At 49.7% G+C, this 22,340-nt stretch overlaps 1 long non-coding RNA gene and 1 pseudogene across 1 annotated transcript in view; one reads left to right on the forward strand and one right to left on the reverse strand.

Annotated features, from left to right (window-relative positions):
* LOC140399944 (uncharacterized) overlaps positions 1-22,340 on the reverse strand; it is a 220,487-nt gene that overhangs the window by 2,818 nt on the left and 195,329 nt on the right. The gene's annotated exons all lie outside the window — the stretch shown is intronic.
* Positions 3,728-22,340, forward strand: part of LOC140400174 (solute carrier family 22 member 6-like) — a 33,481-nt pseudogene continuing 14,868 nt past the window's right edge.

The following is a 22,340-nucleotide window of genomic DNA, read 5'->3' on the forward strand; positions in this document are numbered from 1 at the left end:
TGCCCACTTTTCATCCGCCTGCATATGTAAAGGTCTCCATTTTCTCATCAAGACATAATTTTTACGGTAATAACACTCTGGTATACTCTCAGATTCCTCTTCCGTATACGCTTTCTGATACATCCGTTTTATTTCTACATCTTTCTGTTGTAACTCCGCCAATTTTCCTGAACTAAAAATATCCGCCTCATCCTCCACCTGTTCTTGTTCTTTTTCAACCATCTGATCAAAAATTCATTTCTGATAATTGAACTTCAACTTCATCTTCACTCTTTGATTTCTCTTCTTGTCTTAACCTGTGACTTTGCGACCTTGTTGCTACACAATCTGGAAAAATCCCAGGATATTCGTCCTTCAACACTTCAGTTGTCTGATTTTCCACTGACTTATCAGCCACAGTAGGCATCACTCCCACCGGCGATCCAGCTATATCATTATCCAAGATAAACTGTATTCCTGGACAAGATAGTTTCTCTATTACTCTACCATCACTTCACCACGCTTCACTGGACTTTCGAACCTTACTTTATATAATGGAACACTACTCCTCTCACCCTGAATTCCACATATTACTACCTTTTCTGGCAATATTCTTCCCAAACTACATAACTCCTCATCTCTTACCATTAAAGATTGACTAGCTCCCGTATCTCTTAAAATTGTGACTTCTTTACCTGGTCCTCATGATACACATGAGTAAATTTTACCCACACAATTAAATTCTTTAAAGACATCTGGCACTTTCTTATCAATCACCTCTTGATCAGGCTGTACAATCTTTTGCACCTCCTTCGCTTCCCTTGGGCATTCCTTTACCACTTTAACAAACCCCACTGTCTTATCCTGTTTTACCACATCAGCCTTCCCAGTGCTTTTCTTCAACCACCAACACTGTGACTTTACACGGCCTAGTTTATTCCAGTGAAAACATTTGAAACTTTTCATTTCTTTTCCACCCTCCTGGATTTCTTTTTTAGTCTGAGGTACACTCTCCTTATTATCTCCCATCAGATTACCTTTGCCTCTACCACTTGAGTATTTCTCATGTCCCCAGTTTCTATCCCTCACAGGCTGAAACATGCATAAACCAAACTTTGATTTATGAACTAATTCATAATCATCTGCCATTTCTGCTGCTAATCTCGCAGTTTTAATCCTCTGCTCTTCCACATGAGTTCTCACTACATCAGGAATTGAATTTTTAAACTCCTCCAAAAGTATAATTTCTCTGAGAGCTTCATACGTTTGGTCTATTTTCAAAGCCCTTATCCACCTATCAAAATTACTCTGTTTGAGCCTTTCAAACTCCATGTATGTTTGACCAAATTCTCTTTCTCTAAATTTCTAAACCTTTGTCTGTAAGCTCCAGGCACTAGTTCATATGCACTTAAGATGGATTTCTTCACCTCCTCAAACGTCCCAGATACCTCCTCCGGTAGTGATGCAAACACTTCACTCGCCCTACCTATCAGCTTTGTTTGAATCAGTAATACCCACATGTCCTGTGGCCATTTCATTTGTTTAGCTACCTTCTCAAATGAAATGAAAAAGGCTTCCACCTCCTTCTCGTCAAACCTTGGCAATGCTTGGACATATTTAAATAGATCCCCACCAAGCCTTCGACTATGACGCTCTTTCTCACTATCCTCATCACTATCTTCCAACTGTATGTTTCCCTTTACGTCTGTCAATTTTAACTGACTGTCATGTTTCATGGCCATTTTCTGAAGTGCAAACTCTCTCTCTTTATCTTTTTCCCTGATCTGTACCTCCCTTTCTCTTTCTTTTTGTTCTGCTAGGGCTATTCTTTTTTCTCTCCTTTCTTCTCTCTCCTTTTCTTTGTCCTCTCTCTCTTCCTTGTTCCTCTCTATCTCTTTCTCGCTCTCTTCCTTTTTCCTGTCTCTCGTATTCAAACTGCTTTCATTCTTTCTCATGTTCCATTTGTTTAATTTGTAACTGAATTTTTGCCATTTCCAATGAGTCAAAGTGTATCTCAGGCAACTTTAAATGCTTAACCACCGCCATAATTACCTCATCTTTTTGCATTTCATCAGGTAATGTTAACTGCAATGTTTTTGCCAAATCTAACAGTCTGCTTTTAGTCTCTGTCTGTAAGGTACTGCGTGTGACCATCTCCACCCCCAAAAACTTCAGAGCGTCTGAAAGAGCCATTGTCCTCAATACACCCCCCACTTAAACTAGAATACCACACCTGATAAGCAACCACAATATGCTCACCCCTCACTGTCTTTTAGTTCACTAAGCCAATCGAATAGATAGACTTTTATCCCGGACGAGCCCCCAATTTGTTACGGGCCAGGGTTTAGAGAACCCCAAAGTGTATCATGGAGTTCACCTGACCCATAACTTTTAATAGATTGTGGTATGGGGAGCACATGGCGCACTCTACAGGTGTGGGACAGCAGAAATGGAAAAGTATTTTTTAAAGGAAAACAATGTTTATTCTATGAACTCAAGTTAACCTTTTTAAAACATACAGTGAACATCTTAGCAACCATCAATTCAAATACAACCCCCAAAGAATACAACACTAAGTAATCCTTAATAACTTCCCAAACAACATCCAGAAGACAAAAGAAACACCTTTTAACAGAAGCACATTAGGTTTACATTCACTACTGAGAACATTTATAATTCTGAATTCACCAAATGATCAAGAGATAGTCTTTTCATGGCAGAGAGAACAGCAGTACACCTGCTCTGTCTGGCTTCAGCTCCAACACAGAAAACGAAACTAAAACACACCCTGCAGCAAACAGCCTAAAACAAAAGTAAAAAGCTGACAGACAGCCTAGCTCCACCCACACTCTGACATCACTGATAAACACCCATTTCTTAAAGGTACATTTCTTAAACACCCTTTTCTTAAAGGCACTCACACAAATTCCTCAAATCCGAAAGGAAGACCGATACACTTAGACATCTCAATCCAGATTTCCGACTCTTTCGTTGACTTTTAAGAAATAATGTTTGTGCTCGCCACATTTCTGCCAATGTCTGAACGGTTAAAAGGCCATTTTGGATTGAAGGAAGGACATCAATCTCTACATTCCCTTGGTAGGTCTCCCCAAGGGACTAGGAAGAGAGACAGTTAGGGGAAATGTTCTTACCTGTGAGGTAAACGTCGACCAAATATTATTTGATTGCCCATCACAAGTTTCGATGCAATAGTATTAAACTCATATGAAGCAACTAACAATTGCATTGAATGGATCCATTATTTGATTAATTACTGAGCCATTTTGGAAGATTGTCTGGACTATGAACGTGTATTGGCGACAGCTAGATGCAAGTATATTTTCTTCAGCCTTACGGGGATTTATTGGAGATTGCATTTTCATAGATTATCATAGAATTTACAGTGCAGAAGGAGGCCATTCGGCCCATCGAGTCTGCACCGGCTCTTGGAAAGAGCACCCGACCCAAGGTCAACATCGCCACCCTATCCCCATAACCCAGTAACCCCACCCAACACTAAGGGCAATTTTGGACACTAAGGGCAATTTATCACGGCCAATCCGCCTAACCTGCACATCTTTGGACTGTGGGAGGAAACCGGAGCACCAGGAGGAAACCCACGCACACACGGGGAGGATCTGCAGACTCCGCACAGACAGTGACCCAAGCCGGAATCGAACCTGGGACCCTGGAGCTGTGAAGCAATTGTGCTATCCACAAGGCTACCGTGCTGCCCGGTTTGCGGACGATGGTCCCAGCTAAAGGCAAAGAGTGTGAGCGTCGTGGGGTCACAGAATCCCTACAGTGCAGAAGGAGGCCATTCGGCCCATCAAGTCTGCACTGACCCGCTCTCCTGCCCCATCCACGTAACTCCACCAAACCTTTGGACACTAAGGGGCAATGTTAGCCTGGCCAATCCACCTAACCTGCACACCTTTGGACTGTCAGGACACCGGAGCACCCGGAAGAAACACGCCAGACACGGAGGGGAGAACATGCAGACTCCATACAGATAGTCACCCGAGGTCGGAATGGAACCCGGGTAACCGGCGCCGTGAGGCAGCAGTGCTAATCGCTGTGCCGCCGTGCCACCCTAAAATCATGACCGTATTGGAGTGCAAACCACTTGGCAGGATGGCAAGGAGTCCATTCGGCCCATGGGCTCCATGCTGGCTCTCTGCACACCGATTCAGTCAGCCCCACGCCCCTCCCCACATCCCGGCGGGTTTATTCCCCTCGACCCCCCCGCCCAACCAATTTCCTTTGGGAATCATTTATCGTCTCCGCTTCCACCCCCACTCATTGGGTAATAAAGTTGGTCTTCACATCCTCCCCACCTTGCCCAAAAACTTTAAATCTGTTGGTTCGATTCCCGGGCTCAGGCCACTGTCCGTGCGGAGTTTGCACGTTCTCCCCCCGTGTCGGCGTGGGTTTCCTCCGGGTGCTCCGGTTTCCTCCCACAGTCCAAAGACGTGGAGGTTGGATTGGCCGTGATAAATTGCACTTCGTGTCCAAGCAGGTTAGGTGGGATTATGGGGATAGGGTGGAGGTGTGGGCTTGAGTGGGGCGCACTTTCCAAAGGGCCGGTGCACACTCGATGGGCCGAATGGCCTCCTTCTGCACTGTAAATTCTATGATCCTACGAGCCGAACCTCGGAGCTAAAATCCCCTCATCTCCGGACCATTCTGAGCGGATCTCCCTCTGCACCCCCCCTCTCTGTCTCTCGAGGTTACCGTCCCGAAAGTGTGGATGACCCGAACTGGACGCAAACCTTTCAACTGGGGCCGAACCGGAGCTTTCTAAAGTTTTCACATAACCTCCCGGCCTTTGTACTTAATGCCTCTATTTATGAGGCCCATGATCCTGTGTGCATTGTGAACCGCTCTCTCAACACTATGGGCCATGGTGTCGAAAACCCCATAGTATATCATGAAGTTCACCTGACCTACAACTGTTTAGCGATTAAGGTTACGAGGAGCACAAGTTCCTGCCTTTCAGGTGTTAGTCAGCTGAGTTCTTGGGCGCTTTCAATCAAAAACAAGCTTTATTCTAAGAATTTAGTTCACAATTAAATAAACACTCACAGCAAGAATTTTTATCAACTACAAACATAACGACCCCACTCAGCTACAGTAATCTATGTAGAACAAAGAAAAGTACAGCACAGGAACAGGCCCTTCGGCCCTCCAAACCTGCGCCGACCATGCTGCCCGACTAAACTAAAATCTTCCGCACTTCCGGGGCCCGTATCTCTCTATTCCCATCCTATTCATGTATTTGTCAAGATGCCCCTTAAATGTCACTATCGTCCCTGCTTCCACCCCCTCCTCCGGCAGCGAGTTCCAGGCACCCACTACCCTCTGTGTAAAAAACTTGCCTCGTACATCTCCTCTAAACCTTGCCCCTCGCACCTTAAACCTATGCCCCCTAGTAATTGACCCCTGTACCCCGGGGAACAGCCTCTGACTATCCACTCTGTCTATGCCCCTCATAATTTTGTATACCTCTATCAGGTCGCCCCTCAACCTCCGTCATGCCAGTGAGAACAAACCAAATTTATTCAGCCGCTCCTCATAGCTAATGCCCTCCATACCAGGCAACATCCTGGTAAATCTCTTCTGCACCCTCTCTAAAGCCTCCACATCCTTCCGGTAGTGTGGCGACCAGAATTGAACACTATACTCCAAGTGTGGCCTAACTAAGGTTCTATACAGCTGCAGCATGACTTGCCAATTCTTACTACTCAACAGCTGCAGCATGACTTGCCAATTCTTATACTCAACCCTGAGTGAATTCCCCCTTAACTGTTCCAATTCAATAACAAAATCCAAATAAACCAGAATCCCCTTTTCAAAGGTGTGGCCCAGCACACGGCATTCTTACTGGTATCAGACTTGTCATTGATACTCTTGTTCCCCTTTTCAAACAGCAGGTTTGAATTCCTTCCAGAGAGCAATTATCTCTTTTAAGTTACCAAGCCGTCTGGAAACAGCTTTTAAAATGAAGATAGAGAGCCACGTCTTTCAACCTGTGCATTTCAAACCAGTCCTGGTGTTGTAAGACTTCTTACTGCGCCCACCCCAGTCCAACACCGGCATCTCACATCATTATTAATGTTATAGAGAGATATTTAAGGATATCCACCAATATTTAAAGCAGTATTTACCTTCGATTTCTGGGTAGTAAGCGACTGAGTCTAGCAAGATACCTCTGAACCAATTAACAGGAGAACTATCTTCAGCCCATTGCAGAAGCTACTTGTACCTGAGATACGCTGGAGTGAATCCAATGAATTACGAAAGATCCAATTGTGTAGTTCCAATATTTGTACCCTAAAAGAGCTAAAGCCAGCAGAAAGCATGTTGAGCACATATGCTGGACAACATCCTTTCATCCGCATCCGCTAAACAAAGAGGATACTGAGCGGTGCAGATAGTGTTCACTCAGTTTCCAGGATTCAGTTTGACAAGTTGTTATAAAATATGCCACAGGATGTTGTTGTCCTTGAGTACACAATTACACGCAGGCTGGTTTATAAACCTTTTAACTCTTGTCTCTGCAAGGGCGGCGCAGTGGTTCGCGCTGCTGCGTCACGGTGCCGAGGAAACCGGTTTGATCCCGGCTCCAGGTCACTGTCCGTGTGGAGTTTGCACATTCTCCCCGTGTCTGCGTGGGTATCATCCCCACAACCCAAAGATGTGCAGGGTAGGTTAATTGGCCACGCTAAATTGGCCCTCAATTGGAAAAAAAAGAATTGGGCACTCTAAATTTATTTTTATAAACTCTTGCCTCTGCTGTTAATTTAAACCCTGTTTTTAATTTTTAATCCCTACTTCATAGGGAAATCACCCTTTTTCATCTAATAACTCGCTTATTTATAGCTGGGTTCTCTCAATAACTTTATAGCTGCGGTCCTTCACGCAAGGAGCTGTCGCAAACTGAGCATTGCAGATTGACAAAAGATGCCAGGACTATGTGCTGAGGGGGATGTATTCAAACTTGCGGCATTTGCTACAAGGGGTCAATGGGGAAAGGCCACAGTTTAAGTCTCTGCTGACATGGCACAGTGAGGTGCTTGTGAATGTAGATGTGATCTGCACTGTAAGCAGAATAATTACGCAAGGCTCAAGTCAGGAGCTCCCAACGACACTCGAGAAGCTCGACACCATCCAGGACAATTCTTGATCGGCGCCCCATCCACAAACATTCACTCCCTCCACCCCCCGACGCACAGCGGCAGCCGTGCGCACCGCCTACAAGACGCCCCGCGGGCCACTCGCTCCTTCGACAGCACCTTCCAAACCCGCCACCTCTACCGTCCAGAAGGACGAGGGCAGCAGCAGACGCACGGGGAACACCCCCGCCTGCAAGCTCCCCCCCTCCGAGCCGCTCGCCATCCCCACTCGGAAATATATCGGCCGTTCCTGCACTGTGGCTGGGGTCAAAATCCTGGGAACTCCCTCCCTAACAGCACGGTGGGTGTACCTACACCACACGGGGACTGCGGCGGGTTCAAGATGGCGGCTCACCCGCCACCTTCTCGATGGGCAATAGTTGCTGGACCTATAGCCACCGACTCCCACATCCTGTAAAAATCAAATTTGAAAAAGTACTTTTGCGTATTATTATGAATAAACGAGACTGTGGAAGAGGGCAACGGGAGAAACTTGCGACCCTTGGTTGAACAGGCGACGTCCGTGCAGATCGCCGAGACTCGAAATAGCTTTGAAAAGGTTAAATCTACAATACTGCTTCCAGCCAAACAGGGGTTAAAGGTCTCAGGGTTCCAACCAGCGGGAGGTGACTTGAGGACTGAATTGTGCTGAATGGGTTTCCAAGTAAGCTGATGGAGGCGAATCCTGAGTAATCATTGAACAATTAGTTAAGTCGGTCAGAGGGACGCAGGGTTTTTCTGGATGAATGAATGAGCACGGAACAACGGGCCCAAGAGATCCACATACTTCCTATAAAATTCAACCGGGAACCCATCCGGTCCCGGGGCCTTCCCCGCCTGCTCGCTCCCCAATCCCTTAACCAGCTCCTCCAGCCCCATCGGGCTATCTGTAAATATCTTGCGATCTTCCTAACTGCTCGTTGCAAGTATACCATTGGCCAGTAAATGCCTCAAAGATTTGCACTTTAGAGTGACAACGTAACCCTCCATTCATCAGGTTAAGCTTTATATAGTCTGCGCTCGAATGTCCTCTGCACCCAGCAATAGCTGACTCTCTGCAAATAACTCACTCTGCCCTTCACAGCCGTGGGATTTGCTGACATCCTGGAGGTGGTTGGCGGCATGGGAAAATTCCAAATCATCCACCTTCTTTTGACAGTCTTGCCAGTTCTACCGTTGGCCTCCCATGACCTGCTCCAGAGCTTTGTGGCTGCCGTGCCTGGTCACCGGTGTCGGATTCCTTTAGGAGGGAATGGTTCGGAGGGTGCTCGCGACGCCAGGGAGCTGCCGCTGGAGGAGGTTCTCTGGGTTTACACCCCCCTGGACCGGGACCAGCGGCCGGAGAGATGCCGCGTGTACTCCTCACCCCAGTGGCACCTCCGGCATCTCAACGTGACGCCGGGGTACAGGACCGAACACGAGACAAAGGTGCGCACGGACGGCTGGGGTCTTTGACAGCTCCGAGCTGAAGGCGGCGATCGCCGGTGAGGTAGGCCTGACGACGCTGGCTCGCTCGCGGGCCGGGGTGCGGCGCGCCCCGTTCGCGCCGGGCAACGGGAGGGGCCTAGCCGCGCGAGAGAGGCTCCTCGAAACGTGCTACACGTCGGCAGGGAGTCCCGACGCGAATGTCTCCGCCCCCTCACCTCATGCCAGTGACGTAACGGGATTCCCGACATTCAACATCGCCGGGCCGGGGGTGGGGGGGGGGGGCATGCCCGGGCAGGATCTGGACACCAAGAGATTGGAGAACTGCGTACCAGAGGTGGTCGCAGAGGACCGGACGGGCTTTGTCAAGGGTAGGCAGCTAACTACAAACATCTTGCAGCTGCTGAATGTAATAATAAACCCCCCCCCCCCCCCCCCGGGAGAGAACACCAGAGGTGACCGTCTCCCTGGATGCAGAAAAGGCATGAGTCGAGTGGGAGTACTTCCTCGTGGTGCTGGAGCAGTTTAGGGACAGGATTCACCTCGTGGACAAATTCTCTTGTACAACGCCCCCAAGGCGAGCGTCAGGAGCACCACCGCCAGCTCTGAATACTTCCAGCTGCACAGAGGCACAAGGCAGGCCTGTCCGCTGTCCCCGCTCTTGTTCGCCCTGGCAATTGAACCCCTGGCGATCGCTCTGCGAAACGCGGTGTTGCTCTTTTTAGCCTTAGTTTTATTAGCTCTAATTATGTCACCTTTGCTCACGAGTCGCCACGTGGTTCAAGCTCGAGTTATGATTAATAAGTCAGCACACCGCTTAGTAAGAGTTAAAACAACGATCATTTATTATATACAACAATTAATGCTTACACAATAATCCTACTATCTATATCGAAGCCTACCACTACTGGCCAATACTTAACTTTAGGAGGGCCCACCAGGTCAGGGAAACGAATGGCTTATCGAATTGGATCTGGCCCGCGGGATTCAAAAGGCTGATACGGGTCGATGGCTAGGACTCTCTATCGGGTAGCGATCGCTGGAGTCAAACTTACAGTTTCTGGTCGATGTTCTTGCGAAGGTGGCGAGCAGAAGAAGGGAGAGAGAGAGCGATCTGAACTTGGCCCCTCACTTTATAGGGCCCAGGGGCTTCCCGCCTCTCGGGGCGGCCCTTGACCCTGAGTCCCAAGTGATTGGACTTGTTCCCAATCACTGGGTTCGATATGCTCCAATAATGGGGCGATTCCTCGATCGGGGGGTGGTCGTTCACCTGTCTTTGTTTCGGCCACTGCTGGCGCCGAGAGGTCTGGCCCGGCATTCAACTGCTAATATGTTGCAATTGTTCCCGGGGATAGCCGATTAAACTGCAGATGTCTGGGTTGATGTGCTGCTAATGGTCTTGAGTATCGATCTGGGCCGACTTCCCCAGAGCCGAATACGCTATTCTGTCTGCAGCTGTCCGTTTGTGTCCTGTTGGCTGCTTTTCCCATCAGCCTTTTCGGTTAGCCGTTTTAAATCGTGTTTTGGCCAAATTAATAGGGAATCGGCCATTTTAGGTGGCTACAGGTCCTCCTTGTGATCCTAACGCGAAGCGTGAAGGATCACATAAATTTTGTCCTTTCCGTTCCCTGACCGGGGGTGGGGGGACACCTCCTACATGGCCACTATTCTGACCCTAGCTATGCACAAAAATTTACCTAAACAATTCTTGAGGGCGCTATGTCAGGCAGGGGCATGTATCTAAAAAAATAAAAACTTGGAGCCTCTAATTTTACCTAAATACACTCATCAAGCATTGCATAATCCTATCTCTCTAAAACATACAACAATCATAACATTCCATATATTCTTCCCTGGCTTGGCAGTCAAGCTCAGGGTCATACATTTTTTTTTTCTTGTTACAGGTAGTTTTGTACATCTTTTATTTACAGGAAAACGCAAGTGCTTGTTCTTTATTTTTGTATTATAGGTCGCGGGGGTCTGGTCATAACCGAATATAGGGGATCGGATCCGATATACCGGGGTTCGAGCGCGGTACGCTCTCCTTCGCCATTTGCGGAGACGCATTGTCTGCACTGCACAGCAGAGTATTGCCAATGCTAATAGTGCTTCAATAACGTACGACAGGGAGTACCAAGTTATGAACTTGGCACACCAGGATAATGCAGCGTGGCTAATGACTGGGCCCTCGGTACTGTGGGGCAGTGAAATATTAACGGTAGGGGGGTTTGGAGTAATGGGGTCCGCGTTCCCGCGCAACCAAATGTCCAAATAAAATATGTTGATCACGATGAAAGAAGTCCTCATGGCTGTCCTCCTTCTTTTTCTTTCTTTGTGTTCTCTGTTTTCTCCGGTCCTGGAGCTTCTGGAGTTCTGTAAAACAAGCATAGTATCTGTAACTGCCTTGGTATAATATCCGGTGTGTTAGTGTGTCTGTCCTTCTTGGGGCCAATAATTCCCTTAAGTCACTCTATGTGACTCCCTCATTTTTTTTCCCCCCAAAACAAATGTTAGGACACGGCACACTTCCCAATGGCGGACCAGTGCTAAGTTTATCATCCAAATGTTCCTGGATGTAAATAGCATTTGGCGGCAACCCAAAGGTTGCCTAAATAAATAAAACTGTTTTTGAAAGGAAAAGGTCGAATGAGGTGCGTATGGGCCGCGACGGGTAAGATTTGGATGGAGTCCCCGGGTAGGACGGCTACCAATACCGTATCTCCCCTACCCGAGCGTTTTTGACCAACGGGGGGGGGGGGGGTCCCCAGGCAGGGCGGGTCTCACGCCGTTTCTCCACTGCCTGAGCAACCGACAAGAACGGGCAAAAATGTAGTCATCATGGTGGGGTTGCTGCTGGGATTCTCCCGTCAAATCAGATCGGGCATCTGGCACTTGAACCAGTGCCAGCTGAAAAGCTAGTGCTGTGCTTCTACCATCGAATCAGAACGGGCGTGTGGTCTGCTGACCAGGTATCTGTGGACAGGTTGGTACCATTGTGATATCTGTGGACAAGTCGGTACCGCTGAACAGGCGTCTGGCCACGGTGGGGGTGTTGGAAAGAGCTAAAAAGTGTCAGGTGAATGGGTGTGTGACGGTGAGAAAAATTCTCCTGTCGGACGAACAACACTTAAACAAAACATACAAACAACGTAAAACATCCTGCAGGTTCCATCAGGAAGGACAACACTTTTCTCCAAGTGTCTCCTTTAAATCATCATGTGGACACCTCAGTTCTCTGTTGCGAACAGGGTCGCAAAGGGGTTGGCGGATTGGGGGTCTGACTCGGGGTCGTCCCCTTCTACCGGGTGCCAAACTCTGGAGTGAATTAATGTTGAGAGGGCTGCGTGGTGTGAGTTGGGGTTGCTCTCGTCGTTGCGGACGAGTCTGTAGGAGTTGTCGCGGTGCCAATGCCGTTCGTCAAGTTGTGTGGGGACAAAGTCGGGGTCGTCCGTGTGGTTCGGTGGTCGGTGGTGTGGTTTGTTTAAGAAAGTGATGAGGAAGGGATCACTGGAGTCGAACTCGGAGTCGCTGGGTGTGGGGCCAGTTGTATGGGGATAGGAGGGAGGCGTGCTGTGGCTATCGTTGGAGTCACAGTCGCTGTCTCTGCTGCTGCAGTCTGTGGGCGTTCCGGGGCGGGGTGTAGATTTTGGGGGTGGAGTCGAGGGCGAGTCCGTGTCTGGGCTGGACGTGGTGGGGGTTGGTGTGGCTACGTGGGCTGTGGGCGGGGTGTGGTCTGCTGCGTCAAGCATGACGTGGTGGGCGTGGTTTGACTGAGCTCCATAAACCTTCAACTGGTTAATATGAAACCACGCAGTCTTACCATTTTGGTATTTGATTTTGTATACCGATGGGCTAACTTTATCCGTAATGGAGTACGGACCCGAGTATTTCGGAGACAGAAATGTGCTGGGGTTATTCACAGACAACATCACTTGTTGTCCTATATTATACTCCGTAGCACGTACTGCCTTATCAAAACAGGCCTTGCTCTGTTTTCTTTTAGTGCCCAGTTTAACAGCGGCTGCTAACTGAGCCGTTTTTACATTCGCAAGTAATTGCTCGACGGCTTTCTCGTGGGTGAGGGCCGTAACTTCAGGGCTGGTCAGGTCTAAACCCAACAAGTACTCTGTCCCTTTCATGGGGCGTCCGGTCATGAGGGTGTGTGGGGTGTAACCTGTGGAGGTGGAAACAGTGTTACGCAAAAACATCAGCGCAAAGGGGAGGACAGAATCCCAAGTGGTGTTGTTCTGCTGGACCATTTTCCTAAGGGTGGTTTTTAGGGTCCGATTCATGCGCTCCACTATACCACTCGACTGTGGGTGGTCCGCAATGTGGAATTTTTGGGTGATGCCAAATATCGTGAGGACGTTCTGCATGACCCGTCCCGTAAAGTGAGAACCTTGGTCCGACTCAATACTGCGGGGGAGTTCCCATCTTGTAAAGATGTGGTGGGTTAGGATCTTGGCTGTGGTTTTCGCGGTGTTGGTGCGGGCTGGAAATGCTGCCACCCACTTTGTAAAAGTGTCTATGACCACCAGAACATATTTATAGCCATTCCTGCAAGGGGGCAATGGACCTATAAAATCGATCTGGAGGTTAGTCCAGGGGCCGTTAACGGGTCGGGTGTGGCTGAGTTGTGCCTTTTTGGCGTATCTATCTGGGTTGTTCTGAGCGCAGATGAGGCAGTTCTCAATGTAATGGGATACATCCTCTTTGAGATTAGGCCACCAACAAAGCTGTTTGAGGTGGGCTGCGGTGGGTTCGAGTCCCTGGTGTCCATGACCATCATGGAATAAACAGATTATTTGGTTCCAATCCTGCTCAGGACCTACATAAAGGGTGTCCTTTAGCACCACACCGTCATGTGTGGTTATTGCATTTCTGTACCTCTCGTATGAGGCTGGAAACTTCCCTTTTACGATTTCAGTGAGAGCGCTATCCTGCTTCTGGGCCTCTACTAGATCTTCGATCCTAATCTGCACGACCTGAACTGCACTCACTGGCGCACTCACTGGTGGGCTTTCGGGGGGCTTCTAAAAGTACCCATGCCTGGATCCTGCCTTAGCCAGCGCGTCGGCCTTTACATTTCCGGGGGGGGGGGGGGGAGGAGGAGGAACGATGGTGGCTGCGGACTTTTATAATGCCAAAGGTCCGGTCTTTGGCTTTTTGCAAAATATGGCGGAGTAATGGGGCTGAGGGGAGGGGTTTCCCATCCGCGGAAACAAATCCTCTTGTTTCCCAGAGGGGCAGAAATTCAGTGAGGCTGTTGCAGACGTATAGACTGTCTGAATATATGTCTGCTGGGCTGGGGAAGGAATCTGGGTGCTCTACAATGTAAGCGATGGCCGCAAGCTCTGCTGCCTGCGCGCCTAAGTGTCCGGGTAATTTTAATGCGATTTCCTCGAGGGCGCGTCCCTGCGCGTCCTCCACATAAATCCCACAACCTGTTATGCGTTGCTCATCCAGGACTGTGGAAGATCCATCCACATAGATCCTAATGGGATCACACGTGTCCGGGTGAGGGGGGCTCTGAGATGGAGTGGCTAGTTTTCTGGGGGGTGTTTTAGCTATAAAGGGGCCTGTATTATGGTGGGGCGAGATGATTTCACACTCATGGGGGGTTCCGGGGTACTGTAGATTGTCCGCTAGGTATGTGTGTGTTTTGGTCCGTTTGACTGTGATGTCCCGTCCTTGTAAGAGAAGGGTCCACCTAGCAGCTCGGATTTGGCTGACGGTACCGTCTTTAAGTCGTCCGTCTAGTAAAAGTTGGGTGGGGGTGTGCTGGGTCAAAATGGTGATGGGGTTCAGTCCGGTAATGTATGAGAAGTACTGGACTGCCCAGAGAACTGCGAGCAGGTGCCTCTCACAGGCTGAGAATCCCTGCTCCACAGCGTCTAAAATACGGGAGGCATAAGTCACGGGTCTTAGCTGGTCGTGCCGTTCCTGCAGGAGCACGGCCGAAAGGGTGCGGTCTGTGGTCGCTACCTCTATGGCGAAAGGGGAAAGCGGGTCTGGAACTTGTAGTGCGGGGGCGGCTATGAGCGCCTGTTTTAATGATTCCACAGCATCCGTATGCTGCGGAAGCCATTCCCAGGGGGCTCCTTTCTTTAGGGGGTCTGAGAGGGGCGCTGCCTTGCTGGCGAAACCGTCAATGTGGTTTCGGCAGTAGCCAACCAGTCCTAAAAACGACCGGAGGGCTGAAACGTTCTGGGGAAGGGGCAATTTAGCGATCGAGGCAATTCTTTTGTGCTCGATCTCGCGTTTGCCGTGTGTGATAGTTGTACCCAAATACACCACTTTTTCTTCCAATATCTGGGCCTTTTTGGGGTCGACTTTACAGCCAATGGAATGTAGTAATTCCAGGAGTTCGGACAGAAGCTCAATGTGCTCTTCCTTCGTGGCTGTCTGCAGTAGTAGGTCGTCTACGTACTGTACCAGACATTCGGGGCGAGAAAGTTTCGCTAGTCCATTTGCCAGCTGTCGGTGGAAAATGGAGGGGGAGTTGTGGAAGCCTTGTGGCAGGTATGTCCACGTGTATTGCTGCGCTCGGAAAGTGAAGGCAAATTTATACTGGCACGCCTTTGCCAATGGAATGGACCAGAACCCATTACTGACGTCCAAAACCATGAAATATCGGGCATGGAGTCCCTGTTTGAGCATGGTCTCGGGACTTGTTGCAACGGTGGGGGCTGCTGCAGGGGTGACTTTATTGAGTTCCCGATAATCTATGGTCAAGCGCCATGATCCGTCGGGCTTCCTTACTGGCCAAATCGGGGCATTATTAGTTCAGGCTACCGATCTTAGGACGCCCTGCTCTAATAAACTTTTTATAACCTTTAGGATTTCTCCCTCTGCTTCTAGGGGGAATCCGTACTGCTTTTGGGGTCTAGGGTCCGGTCCTGTTATTTGTACGGAGCCAGTCATCCGTCCACAGTCGTGTTTGTGGGTCGCGAATGCTGCCCTGTTTTTTTGCAGGACTGCCCTAACCTGTCGGTCCGTGCTGTGTGTGGTGGGGTTGAACCAAAACTCTCCCACTGCGCTGATTTTGTTCATATAGTCCCCTATGGTGAGTGTTGCGGGGGCTCTAGCGGATTTCACCATCTTCCAGACACACTGGTTGACTGGGTAGAAAGATAGGTGGTGGCAATTCATGAAGTCGATCCCTAAAATGTGCTCTGCTGTTGGGGGCAGGTCGACTAAAACAACGGGGTGTTTTGTATTAATGGTTCCGATCTGGATGGGTACAGGGGTTGTGATATGTCCCTGCTCTGAGTGGCCTGTGAAGCCGCTGAGGGTGATAGTGGCTGTGGTGGGCCACGTGTCCTTACCAAGGGTGGAGGAATTTAAGGTGGTGCGGGACCCTCCTGTGTCCCAGAGAAGCTCGATCGGCTGTCCCCTAACCTCTGCTGCGACTACGGGTCGTCCTGACCTATCCCAAAGGGTATCGCAGACCCAGCTGGGGGAGCCTGTACACCGTCAGTCCGTTCCGGTCAAGTCTGTCTGATCGGACTAGGCGCTAACGCTATGTATGGGCTCTGCCTTTTTCTTATTGAGAGTGCCTGTCTGTTGGGCTCTCTGTGGTTTTTTAGGGGCCTTGCATTCTTTGGCAAAATGTCCCAACTGTCCGCAATTGTAGCATTCTTGCGGTTTTGCTGGGGGGCTGCTCTTTCCCTCGTTTACCCAGGCGGGGTTGTAGAGAGTGGTTCTTACTGCCTGCACGTCTGCGGCGGCTTGTTTTTCCTCGGGGGTTCTAGCTGCGGGTTTACCGTGAGCCGCTTGTTCCCAAACGCGGGACAATCTTTTGACCACCCACTTCTCATTATGAGCCTCCTCCGAGGGGTCATAATTGCTACAGGCATTCTGTCCTGCTTCCGTGGCATGGGAGATAAGGGTGCGGGTCCACTTGGCCATATTGTCTGGGGACAAATGGGCACGGTCTACATTGCCGAAAACGGCTTCAAAGTGAATCCACAAGCGTCCTGCGAACGCTGTGGGGTGTTCAGACTTTTTCTGTCTGCACTTATTTAGACCGTCTACGGGGTCGCCCCGGTTGTACCCGATCGCATCCAGGATCGCGGTATGCATTTCTGCAAGGGTGCCTCCTCCTACATTCTGTGGGTCGGGGAGGGCTGCTGCGACCGATGGGTCTAAGCTGAGGACCGTGAGCTTTACCTGCTCTTTCTCATCCAGGCCGTACATGGTCGCCTGGTGTTTGACGGTGGCAAAGAAATGGTGTGGGTCTGAAGTGGGAAGGAACGGTGCGATTTTAGCACACGCGTCCCGTAATTGGGGCACTGTGAGGGGGGTGGAATATAAGACTTCCGCCTCGTCTGCTGTGGCGGTGCGGTGGGTTGTTACAGGGTTCATGGGAGCCTGTATTCCCTGCTGTGTGGGGGTGCTCTCCTCCTTTGGGGTTTTCCCTGCGCACATGCTCCCTGAACATATCTCTGCGCTGTCTCTTGCAGTTCTTCCCAATCAGGGCCGTCTTCCTGGTCTAAACATTCCCCAAAGGTGTCTTGGAATCCCTTCTGGACAGAAAGCATTGCTTGCAGGTCTGCAATTTCGGCACTTTGCATGATCTAAGGTACTCTGCCTTTGTTCCGTGGTTGCAGCGTGGAGCGCTCTCAAGGCTGCCTTGAGATCACTACATTGCTTCTGTAGTGTCTCCACCTGCTTCTCCGTCTCTTTCTTAACCAGGACTGCACGCTGCGTGTCCTGATAAGCCTTCTCATACTGGGATTGAAAACTGCTTAAATGCGGCAGACAAGACTGGTGACCCCGTTTGGCGTCAGCCACCTCTTCGTCCTTGGCTTCTAACTGCCTTTTCAATTCCAGGTTTTCCTTTTCCATCTCGCATACATCGATTTTACTCATACGATGTATGCCCTCTATTTCTTTTCCGAGCGTCCTGACGACCTCCTCTGTGCCTCGCAATTGTGCCAGACAGGACGCGATTGCCATCGGCTTGCGCGCTTTTGCTAAGCTTTTCTTATGGATCTCACTCAGGTTCTCCCACCAAGTATGCCCTATACTTCCGGGACCGGAGTCGTCGTTATTACAGAAACCGCTCCACACGGGCCATCCTTTGCCCTGCAGAAATCCACTTCCCAAATGGGACACTGTCCCACTTTAATGCCGCTGATCGGTGCGACCGCAAATTCTTCGGGGTTCATGAGGCGTTGCATTGCCTGCATTTCCTGCATGGCCATCTCTCTTATCTGCTCGTTACGTTCAAATTTAGAACAGGGGGCTCAGGTGATGTCGTAGATGCGGGTACGGCTTGCACTAATTTCCGAAAATACAGACTGCCGACAGTTTTGACGCAACAAAATCTATCAGTTTTACCTTATAACCCTGTTAGTTACGCATGCATACACACACTTCCGAATTGTGACTTATTAACCAGAACCGCTTGAACACTTGTGGGTTTTTTTTTGTTTTTGTTTCCGATTGGATTCTAATTCAAAATTTCTTGGGTTCTCCCGGTGTGGTTTTCCACTTCTAGATCGGGTCCCGTCAGGATGTCGCCAAAATGTTGCTCTTATTAGCCTTCGTTTATTACCTCTAATTCTGTCACCTTTGCTCACGAGTCGCCAGGTATCTTTCTGATACCGCCACCTGGTTCAAGCTCAAGTTATGATTAATAATGCAACACACCGCTTAGTAAGAATTAAATCAACGGTCATTTATTATATACAGCAATTAATACTTATACAATAATGCTACTTCTAGACTAATACCTATACCTAACAGGCCAATACTTAACTTTAGGAATGGCCACCAGGTCAGGGAAACGAATGGTCTTTCATTTTGGTCCTGAGCCCGCGGGATTCAAAGGCTGATACAGGTCGATGGTTAGGAGCGTCTATCGGGTAGCGATCGCTGGAGTCAAACTTACTTGATCTTAATCGAAGGTTCTTGCAAAGGTTGCGAGCAGGAAGAGAAGGGTCGATCTGAACTTGGCCCCTATTTTTATAGCTCCTAGGGGCTTCCCGCCTCTCGGGGCGGACCTTGACCCTGGTTCCAAGTGATTGGACTTGGTCCCAATCACTCGGTTCGATATGCTCCAATAATGGGGCATTCCTTGATCGGGGGGGTGGTTGCCCACCTTTCTTTGTGTCAGCCCCTCTTGGTGCCGAGAGGTCTGGAGTAGCTTTACAAATGCTAATGTATAGCAATTGTTCCCGGGGATGGCTGTTCACTTTGCAGATGGCTGGATTGTTGTGATGTTAATGGCTGCATGATTTGATCAGTCTGGCTTCCCCCAGAGGCGAATACACTGTTTTACCTGCAGCCTTCCGTTTGAGTCCTGTTGGCTGATTTTCCCATCAGCCTCTGCCGTTCGCCATTTTGGATCGGGATTTGGCCAATTTAATCGGGAAGCAGCCATTTTACGTGGCTACACTATCTCTTAATCATTTGGTGAAATCGGAATTGTAAAAAGGTCTCAGTATTGAATATAAATCTAATGTGCTTCTGTTTGAAGGATTTGTTAAGTCTTTTGGATGTGTAAAGGAACAGTTTGCAGGATTGGGTAGTGTTGTATTATTTTCGGGGTTATCTTTGAAGTAAGGGGTGTTAAGTGATCCAATGTTTATTTAAAAGGTTAATTTGAGTTCATGGAATAAACATTGTTTTGTTTTTAAAACCGCGTGTCCATATTTGTAATACTACACCTGGGAAACAAGCTGTGTGCTTCAAAGCAATCCATTAAAGAGGGGGGGGGGGTTGGTTGAACTCCATGATACATTTTGGGGTTCTGAAAACACCTCTCCCATAACAAGTGAGACTGATATTTAATTAGTAATGGGGTGAAGGGTTATGGAGAACTGGCAGGACGGTGGCGACGAGGCCGAGAGGAGATCGGCCATGATCGTATTGAATGGCGGGGCCTACTCCTGGTCCTTGTTCTCGGGCAGAATTCTCTGGTTGCCGACACCAAAATCGCTTACGCCGATCTGCCGGAGAATCCCCGTTCACGACCGAATCCGTGATGCTCCCCCCCCCCACCACTCCCAAAGCGTCATATCACGTATCGACGGCGTCAGGCGAGCGAGCCGGCCAAAGGGGGGGGGGCACTATTTCGCAGGCCAAGTCCGCGAGCGGCCGGCGCCATTCTGCGCCGTTCGGCCGTTGCAGGCCACCACTGTGCGCATGCGCGGCCACGGACCAGGCAATTCTCCCGGCCGTATCGGCAGCGAGGGCCGGGTGCTCTACGCTGCCTTGCTGCTAGGCCCCCAGCCAAACGGAGGATCGGTGGCCGTTTTGCGCCAAATCTTCGGGCGTAAAACGCCACCGTCCCCACGCCGGCGTGGGGACATAGCCTCAGAATCGGCGGATCCTTCTGTTCAACCCCATTACTGCGGATCTGTAGGCCAGGCCAGGTGAGGGTGACAGATTTCCTTCCTGAAAGGGGACATTACTGAGCCAGATGGGTGTTCAACGATAATCGACAATGGTCAATGTTGCAGATTTTCTTCACTGAATTCAAATGTCACCATCTGCCAAAGGCGGGATTCGAAGCTTGACTCCCCTGGGCCTACTAGTCAAGTGACTGATTTGTTTTCTGTCTCAACGTTAAAACTGCTTCGCTGTCGATCTATGAATCTCCCATTCCCCCTCCCGTTTGCAGAGCACCCCAGTTACTGCGAATATTATTAAATCCTCATCTGCTATCAGCTTTATTCATGTTTTGCCAGTGGGGCCTAGTGTGCGACAAGAAGCCTCTGAAGCGGATGGCACAGTCTATCTACATGGCCGGGCTGATGATAGGAGCCATTGTGCTGGGCAGACTTTCTGACAAGAAACACGGGATGGATAGTTTCGAGGTCGAATCCAACGAGCTTTCCGGGGATCGAACCACCAAAATGAGCTCGATATCAGAGGGAAATTCTGTCCTTACTGAAGCAGACTCAGTACTTACAAATGGTTAAAACATGCAACAACTCTTCTTAAAGTATCATTGGCGGGGATGTGGGGCGTAGCCAGCTCAGGCCCAGCATTTCACTGTTGCTGTGCCAGCTCAGTGATCATAGAATTCGGCCCATCGAGTCCGCACCGGCCCTTGGAAACAGCGCCCTACCCAAGCCCACACCTCCACCCTATCCCCGTAACCCCACCGAACCTTTTTGGACACTAAGGGACAATTTAGCATGCCCAATCCACCTAACCTGCACATCTTTGGACTTGTGGGAGGAAACCGGAGCGCCCGGAGGAAACCCACGCACACACTGGGGAGGACGTGCAGACTCCGCACAGGCAGTCACCCAATCCCCGGGAATCGAACCCGGGACCCTGGTGCAGTGAAGCAACTGTGCCAACCACTGTGCTACCGTGATGATTCGCAGTGCCAGGTCATTACAATTTTCCAGCACTGCTTGGGGGCCAAGAGGAGGAGAAGAGTCATTTCTCTGGGCCCTCAAGCAAGCCTTCTGCCATGATCGGCCAGCTACCCCTTTGAAACCCGCGATCGTGCCCGGTTGAAGAGCGGCAGGGAGCAAGGGGATCACGCATCCAGGCAAGATTGCAATCTGGGAGAAGCCACCGTTTGGTCCATAATCTTCCCGCTTCCCTATTTTCTAAACCATGACCAGGGTTGTCCCAATGCATTCAAGTTTCGGTACAATAGACAGACCCAGCTCGTTGAGCCCGGCTGGGTGACAAAGGTCCTTCCAGCTTAAAATGAACCTCAGAAGCCGGCCCCACGCACTCTTCCCAGCTCCTCCAAATCCGCCAATCCCCGCTCCCCCCCCCCTCCTTCCAAAATCAGGACACAGTATTCCAACTGAGACATAACCAGGGTCTTACGGAAGGTAAATGCTGCATTATCAACATTATAAGTGAATTGTCCTGTGAGTGAATCTGTTTGTTTCAGCAATTGGGCCACGGAGGCAGAATGGTCAGCACTGCTGCCTCGCAGCGTCGTGGGTCCGGGATCAATTCCGGCCTTGTGTGGAGTTTGCACGTTCTCTCCCTGTGTCTGCGTTGTTTTCCTCCGGTTTCCTCCCACAGTCCAAAGATGTGCAGGTTAGGTGGATTGGCCCTGCTAAATTGCCCCTTAGTGTCCAAAGATGTGCGGGTTAGGTGGATTAGCCGTGCTAAATTGTCCCATAGTGTCCAAAGATGTACAGGTTAGGTGGATTGGCCGTGCTAAATTGTCCCCTTAGTGTCCAAAGATGTGCAGGTTAGGTGGATTGGCCGTGCTAAATTACCCCTTAGTGTCCAAAGATGTGTAGGTTAGGTGGATTGGCCGTGCTAAATTGTCCCTTCGTGTCCAAAGATGTGCAGGTTAGGTGGACTGGCCGTGCTAAATTGTCCCTTAGTGTCCAAAGATGTGTAGGTTAGGTGGATTGGCCGTGCTAAATTGTCCCTTCGTGTCCAAAGATGTGTAGGTTAGGTGGATTGGCCGTGCTAAATTGTCCCTTCGTGTCCAAAGATGTGCAGGTTAGGTGGATTGGCCGCGCTAAATTGTCCCTTAGTGTCCAAAGATGTGCAGGTTAGGTGGATTGGCCGTGCTAAATTGTCCCTCAGTGTCCAAAGATGTGCAGGTGGGTGGACTGGCCGTGCTAAATTGTCCCTTAGTGTCCAAAGATGTGCAGGTTAGGTGGATTGGCCACGCTAAATTGCCCCTTAGTGTCCAAAGATGTGTCGGTTAGGTGGATTGGCCGCGCTAAATTGTCCCTTAGTGTCCAAAGATGTGCAGGTTAGGTGGACTGGCCGTGCTAAATTGTCCCTTAGTGTCCAAAGATGTGTAGGTTAGGT

Source organism: Scyliorhinus torazame, chromosome 24 (genome assembly GCF_047496885.1).
Source record: "Scyliorhinus torazame isolate Kashiwa2021f chromosome 24, sScyTor2.1, whole genome shotgun sequence".
Taxonomy (NCBI): domain Eukaryota; kingdom Metazoa; phylum Chordata; class Chondrichthyes; order Carcharhiniformes; family Scyliorhinidae; genus Scyliorhinus; species Scyliorhinus torazame.